The 8,756-nt window shown below is 37.9% G+C and overlaps 2 protein-coding genes across 5 annotated transcripts in view; both read right to left on the bottom strand.

Moving 5' to 3' along the window:
• Nucleotides 1–8,756, bottom strand: part of LOC127953355 (zinc finger protein 501-like) — a 364,750-nt gene that overhangs the window by 110,805 nt on the left and 245,189 nt on the right. The gene's annotated exons all lie outside the window — the stretch shown is intronic.
• The window catches only part of LOC127953374 (zinc finger protein 271-like), a 239,850-nt gene that overhangs the window by 171,732 nt on the left and 59,362 nt on the right, over nt 1–8,756 (bottom strand). The gene's annotated exons all lie outside the window — the stretch shown is intronic.

Genomic DNA, 8,756 nt, shown 5'->3' with positions numbered 1-8,756 from the left:
TCATTTTTTGCAGTGTGAAAGCGCACGACTCTCTGTAACGTATTGACTTGAGTATATATATATATATATAACGTTACACTAGGGCTGAAACAATTAGTCGACATTATCGACAACGTCAACAAGAAAAAAAAAATTGTCGGCAAATGTTTTTGAGTAATGTTAGTGGTTTGATCTCGTATCTGCCTAATGTGAAAGCCTCCAATAATGCAGTTTGACCAGTGTGGCGCTGTAGCGCAAGATTGTAATACACTTATGAAATACCTGATTCAATTCAAAAGAAGATAGCACTTCAGTTTGAGCAAACCGAGCCGATCCGAACCTTGGATGAATATGTACGCCTTCCTCTCAATAACTGCATAAACTCAACAAAAACTGACCGCTATGTAAAAGCAGCTCTTAAGAACACATTTGATTACAGCGATGTGGATGTTTGCACGAACTCTGAGGTTCTCCAGGCACTCCAGTAAAGAAAAGTCCAGTCACCTTTATTTACATAACAGTCCTTATGCAATAGATAGCTTTTCAATATTAAGCATGAAAATACAGAGTCAGTGTCGCTAGAATTATAACTTGATTTCCTGTTATAAAGCAGCTCTCCAGTGTGGATCTAGATAATGATAAATGTATTTTATAATTGGGGGAAATATTTCATTAAAGTTTTAGTTCTGCGCTAGATCAAACCAAACTGTTTTAAATATCATAACCCAATAAGGTATTTTAAGAGAGATTGTATTTATTAGTAAAATGTTTATCCAAAAATAAAACGTCCTATCACTTACCTTTACTTTTATTATACATATGGCTTACAATAAGAGATGTTAAGAAGCAGAATGATTTGTCATTCAGCTACTTCCTCCTATAGCTAATCATATGGAGAATAGGAGTTTCTCTCTTATCTCATTTTGTGTGCAAAATATATTTATTTGCATAAATTGTATACTAGTAATACATAATGACTTTCAAAAGCGGAAGTAATTACCTTTGTTTGTTAGAATATGAATATCTTAACTAATTGCAAAAGCTAAATAATCAATAAATGTCTAACCATGAAATGTGACCGAGTTTGGAGAGCCCTGGCTCAGCACAGTGAAAATATTTGAAGCTTTGTTTATGAACATGGCGGTGTGGTCATACAATGACTTTAAACCGGACACTACTCTGAGCTGTTCACATTATACAAATGCTCCAGACGTGTAATCAGCTTCACCCTTTTGGAATGGTAAACATGACCCTATTCATCACTGACACAGACAAATCACTTAATATTTTGATAATTGAATTGGCTTTTGCTGTTAAACCTTTTTTTTTTTTTACACATTGCACTGAAAAGTAACAGGCCCGGTCCATAATTTGCCTAAGGAAAGAAGGTGGAATAATATCCGGTGGACAGATAGTGGGTTTTACGTGACCAACAATTTCATTACATGTGTCCAGGTCAATCGGCAGCCATATCACCCTGGAGCCCAAGACCGGTTGCCCACTGAAGCTAAGCAGGGCTGAGCCTGGTCAGTACCTGGATGGTAGACCTCCTGAGAAAACTAGGTTGCTGCTGGAAGAGGTGCTAGTGAGGCCAGCAGGGGATACTCACCCTGTGGTCTGTGTGGGTCCTAGCGCCCCAGTGTAGTGATGGGGACACTACACTGTCAACAAGCACCGTACTTCGGATGAGACGTTAAACCGAGGTCCTGACTCTCTGTGGTCATTAAAAAAAAAAAAAAATCCCAGGATGTCTTTCGAAAAGAGTAGAGGTGTGACCTCGGCATCCTGGCTAAATTCGCCCATTGGCCTCTGACCATCATGGCCTCCTAACAATCCCCATATCCGCTGATTGGCTTCATCACTCTCTCCTCTCCACCAGTAAGCTGGTGTGTGGTGGGCGTTCTGGTGCAATATGGCTGCCGTCGCATCATCCAGGTGGATGCTGCACACTGGTGGTGGATGAGGAGATACCCCCTGACTATGTTAAGCGCTTTGAGTGCCTAGAAAAGCGCTATATAAATGTAAGGAATTATTATTAATTATTATTAATCGACTCAAACTCAGACCAGATGGAAGAACATAATGCAACATCATGTGTATACACTGAGTTAGACAATTGAGATCTTAAAATTGTGATCTTATCAACAAATAACTTTGCAAAATTGTCACAGAGAGCAGTAGAGGGCTCTAAGATGGGATGCACAGAGGGATTTAAAACAGAGTTAATAGTAGCAAAGAGAACTTGAGGTTTATGGCAATTATTAGAAATAAGTTCAGAAAAATGTTTGCATTTTGCAGACTTTGCAGCTTTCTGAAACACCTTATAGGCATTTTTCAAGATTTCATACGAAACCTAATTATCCCATCGGAGACCTGGGTTCGAGCCCCGCTCAGAGCAAGTCGTTGCTGCTGCTGCTCTCGTTCAGTTTCAGCCTCGGGATCTGATTCTGGATCATAAATAAACGGCTGAATCTGACTGTTACCCATGGTTTGTTTTGGATGATGGTTTTTTTCATCAAGGTAATGTCACAGCTTTCAAACGCTCTCAACACAAAAGCCTACTGGCGCTCGTGATTCTTTAGCTCCGCCCACACGTCACGCCTCCAGTCGGTCGTGTTTTTCCGGGAAAAATCGGTACAGACTATCTTTCTCTTATGAATATAATAAAACTAAAGACTTTTTGGAGTTATGAAGGATGCAGTACTACTCTAAAGGAACTAATGATTAACAGGATATTGAGTGAAAACGAGCATTTCACCCCCCCTTTAATGACAAGCTAACGAGTGCTAACACTTTGCGGGTTAACTGCACCCACGGATATAAAATAAAAGTGAACGATCAAAGTTAATCTGATAAGATTGATCGATAATATCAGAAATATGGTGTGAATTAAGTTTTATTTTACCACTTAAAAAAAAAAAAAAAAAAAAAAAAAATAGTAATCTAAAAGATTACAGAGAAAAAATAAAGACAGCTACACGGAGCTACGATTAGCTACAGAAGGCCAACAGGAAGTAGAGAAAACACTGTCCAACAGCAAAATGAACAACTAGTAACTTGAAAAATCTTTTGTGGGGCCTGACCTATTAAATACCCTCAAGACATCTCGGTTCAATTTTTTAAAGCATTTTATACGCATTTGCATAAATTCTTCTTTCAGAATGGTCTGGAACGAAGAAATGTCTTTTCTTAAACGAAAATTTAAATAAAATGTATATTTTTATAGAAAGGCCAACCCCTCTCTTGCATATATATTATTGCTTCTGGTTTGTGCATTGTAAGTACAAATAGTAATAACAAATATAGCTGCAAGCAGCAATTTCACAGCCAAGCACTCCACCGGCAAATTGAGGAGCTACGCATGGCATGGAGCATCATACCAAATGCATTAATAAGCGATAACTGCAATTTTAGGATTATTGTAATTGATCAATCAGCATCACACACCTGTAGGTCATAGATAGATGCTTAAACAAAAAGACTGATATAGTCCTGATGAAGATCAAACGATCGAAACGTTGCCATTAAAGTATTTTTCATTGTTTTGCAAGTTGATAGTGTGCGGATTTTCTTGTTTTTCTCAGGATTATTGTAATTGAAATGGCTAAAAAACCATAAATACAATCTCTAAAAGCATGATTACTTGGCTTATCAAGTTTGACCAATAGGTGTCGCTGTTATCAAATTTTGTGTACTCTGTGTGACTTGTCAATGACACACACAGAGTTTGGTATCAATATGCCAAAGCATTGCAGAGATACAGCCTCAAGTGTCATTTTGGCACAATGCCTCAAATTCGTGGCTGTGGTATGCGAAAAACAGTTTTGTCTATCGACACAAAATCTATAAATTTTGTCAAAACTGTCTGAAGATCATCTGACTAAACTTTGGTGAAAATCAGACCAACTGTTGATGAGGAGTTAAAAAAAAAGTCTATTTTCCATATAAATCAAAATAGCGGACAGGAAGTTCCAGCTTACTCTGGCATATTTGGTATTCTTGTTGTCGGCATAAGCCAGGGAATATTTTGAGACCAGTTTTATTGCAATAGGATAATGCAATAAAAGGTTATTAGCATTTTTATAAGTGTAAAAATTATTAGTTAATGATTGGTTTATTACTCTTGACCAATAGGTGGCGCTGTTACAAAACTGATGTGGCATGGTCTGTGTGAGGTGACAATGACAGATACAAAGTTTGGTGCAAATATGTCAAAGCTTTGCTGAGAAAGAGCCTCAAATGCATTTTGGTATCCTTCCAGCAAATTCGATGATGCGCTAAATGAGAACCGTGCCGTGTATCGACAAAAAATCCATAACTTTTTGCTAGTGGGGTCTGAAGATGATCCATGTCAAATTTGGTGAAAATCTGACTAACGGTCTAGGAGGAGTTTGAAAAAGTAAGTTTTCAACAAATCAAAATGGCGGACAGGAAGTATGGCCAATTTTGGCATAATTGGTATTGATGTTCTCTGTATGGCCCAAAGAATATAGGCAGACCATTTTGATTTCAATGGTCTAATTTATTCAAAGGTTTCAACTTTTTGAGTACCATAGAGCCGAAGATTTTTGTAATTATTTTCGTAATGAAACGATAATGCGTTCAAAGAATACAGCATTTTAAAACATAATTCAAAATTGCCGACACAGGAAAATTGGATATCATTCGACTCGACATGACTCTTTGAATCTAAAGAGACCAGATGTGTGATTTATGGCCAAACCATTCAAAAATATGCATTTTTCATATCTCCTGACCACTAAGTGGCGCTCCGTCAAAACATTGCAGGTAGTCTCAGGTCATGGTTATTAGGACACACACCAAGTTTTGTCTCAATACGCCAAACCGTTGCCGAGATATAGACTCACGTGCATTTTTGCGTGCTTTTCGTCAAATGTGTTCACGTGTCATTCGAGAACGGTTGGACGAATCAACTTGAATTCCACAAATTTTTGCTAGCATTGTCTGAAAATGATCTGAGCCAATTTATGTGAAATTCGGACAAACCGTCTAGGACAAGGGTGCCCAACACGGACTGCTCTCCAGTCGATCGCGCGAGAGTAAATTCTACTCTGGTTTACCCTTTTTCTGTCTTCACCGCTCCAGCGTCTCAGACATCAAAAATATAAAATGTTAACCTTTATAGACATAGTATTTCTTGAGTAAAGAAAAGGCTGTACTTATATAAAAAAAAAAAAAAGTTCTTTATTTAATCTTACATGATCACTGATTACGTTCAGCTGGCCGGAGGAGTAGGGGCGGAGCTACGAGGAGCTTTGAGCTGTGAGGTTAAGTCAAGATTTAACACAAGCTGTTTTAAGCTTTGCTTTTCATTGGTTGTTAAATATTTGTAAAATTCACTGACATACATAAAGTTTGACCATTTATGAAAAAAATAACAGCGAAGAAATTATGGGCTGAATTCGATATTGCATACTAACTTACTCATACTATTTCAAATACATATATATCAGAAATAGCAAGAGTAGTGTATTAGCACGCTAATCTGAATTCAGCCAGGATTTTATCTAGGCATGTTACATTATAAATAGGGACTCGCTTGCATTCCGGCTTGTTGGCTCACTGAAAAGAGCCAGCTCTTTTGGGTCTCAAACTGCTCTTTTAAAAAATAAATGTTTTAAATATGACTTTGACTATAGGTGTGAAAAAATTCTAATTAAATTATTTAACAAAATTATACTCACAATGTCTAACATGAAAAATGGCTTGATTTGTTATTAAGAAAATAACCTTTCCATTCAAATTAAGTATGGGCGTTTTTTTCCGCAAATATCACATTCGAATATCTGAGCTCACAAAAAAACGAATATTCGTTTATTTAAATTAAGTTTAATGAGACAGACGTTATTTTTCAGCAACATTTATTGTTTCCGTCATTTTTGAACAAGCTTACACACAATAAGCTTGAACATTACACATCGTGTTTTGTAGCTGAAAACCTTTAACAATGCGTGCAAACAAACAAAAGTACAGATTAAAAGCAAAGAGAAAAAAAAGTGAAAAAAAAAAAAAACGTAAACCAGCCTGCAGCAAGGCTACAGAATGCTTACACTTAACTTTGAAACTGTCTGCAAATCTTTTTTTTCTTCTTTTTTTTCTATTGTTTTACATTATGTTCTTGTTAAGAAATACGGGCATGTAAACATGATCGGGGGAAAGTCGGCTCCTTAGTCTGTTAACAATAAGGCCTCAGAGAAAACGCGCTCTGACAGCACAGACGTTGTCGGGACTCACAAATAACTGTGTGCTATGTGAATAAGTTTTGTGAAGCGCTTCGTGTTTTCGTTTCACCACTGAATGGGATCCTCATCTGGTGGAATAAATGGCTCCTGCAAGAACTGTTCCCACTTGTCTCAGCTGGACTCTCTGTAATCATCGCTGAAGAACTGTCTCAGCCTTTTCCGACGATTGGGCATTGCATCCTCTTCATCGTTTGTGGGGGCGACTGCATCCGCTCCACTCGCATCAAGGAAAATAATGTTTGATGTTCAACAAAAAATTGTTTTCCTCTCTCATGTTTTCATCGAGAAACCTGATATGTTTGTGCTAGGGCAGACACGAGAAGAGGAGTTTTCACTGCATTCTCCAAGTTAGCGGTGTTTATTCGTTGCTTGAGAGATGCCACAACAATGTTCTTCAATTCTGTCACTTTCTGTGATTCTACACAAAATATCTGAAGTACTGTAGAAATTTTTTGCTTGCATACATCTTCACATATGCCGTGGAAAATCACAGAAAGTGACCGAATTAGGTTTTATTGTGGACTTTTTATTTTATTTTTTTATGGCAAGCAAAAATATAGCGAAATTCGAATATCATTTTTATTTATCGAATAATTTGAGCAGAATGAATGTTCGAATGTTGGACTATCCATGCACTACGTTAATTTAAATTACTTATTTTTAATGTATAGAATCAACATTCAAAACAATAATATAATAGAACCCATATTAAAGAAAAAAATAATAAATATTCAGAAAAATAAATAAATGAAAGGATTAAACTGGTCCCTCTTTTTATCTCTTCTTTATTGTCATGTTATAACCAGCACTCTAGCATTATAACTTTCATGAACACACACTATTATTTTAAATAAAATTATTAAAAATTTCATTATTACATAATTATTAAATTTCTATAGGCTATAAATTTTTTAAATATAGTCGGGTGTTTAGATATGTGAGCTCCCGACGTTCACCTCATTCGCGCCACTACTCACTGTTACTATGGAGACGTTGAGAGAGCTGCGAGTCGCGACGTCAGCAAAATAAAACACAACTATGGCAGAAGCCAAAAAAAAGAAAACATATCATTTTCATTCTGACTGGGAAGAGAATTACTTTTTTGTTTATTCAAATTTGAAGTCCATCTGTCTTATTTGCAATTCAAGCGTGGCCTTACCGAAGAAGGGCAATTTGGAGCGGCATTTCAAGACCGTGCACAAAAGCTATGACGCAGATTTTCCGGCTAAATCAGCTCTACGCACCCGAAAAGTCCGGGAATTGAAGGGGCAGTTAACAGCACAGCAGTCCATTTTTACCAGGCCAAACACCAAGGGTAAGGCTGCAACTATAGCCTCTTATCGTGTCAGTCATGTTCTTGCAAAACACAAGAAGTCTTTCAAGGACGGCGAAGTTGTGAAAGAAGCATTTGTCGAGGCTTCAGACGCACTTTTTGGTGACTATAAGAATAAAAGTGACATCATAGGTGCCATTAAGGACGTGCAATTATCCCGTGGCACTGTTACACGACGATGTGAGGGAATGGCAGAGGATGTCGAGGAGCAATTAAGGAAGGATGTTGAACAGTGCGAATGTTTTTCTCTCCAATTCGACGAGTCAACTAATGTTGTTGATGTGGCACAACTATGTGTTTTCATTAGAATGGTTTTTGGAGACATGGGTGCAAAAGAAGAGCTGCTCACCATTTTACCATTGAAAGGACACACAAGAGGCGAAGATATTTTCCAAGCTTTCATGGAATTTGTCAACAAGACCCAGTTGCCCCTCTTCAAACTCATCTCTATCTCAACGGACGGTGCTCCAGCAATGGTGGGGCGTACCAGCAGATTCATTGCATTGTGCAAACAGAGGGAATATTTCCCGGACTTCCTTAATTACCACTGTATAATCCACCAGCAGGCATTATGTGGTAAGATTTTAAACATGAAAGAAGTGATGGATGTTGCAATGAAGATTATGTGCTCCGTTCGCGCCAGGAGTCTAGAGAGAAGGTTATTCCGTGCTCATTTGGAGGATACCGGTGCAGAGCACACAGACCTGTTGCTGCACACAGATGTTAGATGGCTGAGTAGACGTACATTTTTTCTCAGAGCTGTTGCCAGAAATCAAAGATTTTCTGAAGCTATCGAAACATGCAGAATATGCCCAGCTAGAGGAATACCAGTGGCTATTGGATTTAGCGTTCATGACAGATCTCACTGACCTGCTGAATGATTTTAATTTAGAGCTGCAGGGTAAAGACAAACATGTAATCAACATGAACAGTGCAGTAAACACATTTAAAAGCAAGCTACAACTGCTTTCAAATAGGCTGCAACGTTATGACCTACGGAACTTTCCTCACATGCAGGCAGAACTTCAGCGTCAGGGCAAAGACTTTGTGCAGCTTGAAAGTGCACGTTTTGAAGAGCAAGTTCAGAGCATCTTGTTAGAATTTGAGAGGCGCTTTACAGATTTTGGATCCATTGAGCCTGTTGCCAGCTATCTGTGTTTTCCATTTGGTCCAAGTATTGA

This window comes from Carassius gibelio, chromosome B3 (assembly GCF_023724105.1).
Source record: "Carassius gibelio isolate Cgi1373 ecotype wild population from Czech Republic chromosome B3, carGib1.2-hapl.c, whole genome shotgun sequence".
Taxonomy (NCBI): Eukaryota; Metazoa; Chordata; class Actinopteri; order Cypriniformes; family Cyprinidae; genus Carassius; species Carassius gibelio.
The sequence above is the reverse complement of the archived record's forward strand: the minus strand, read 5'-3'. Positions and strand labels throughout refer to the sequence as shown.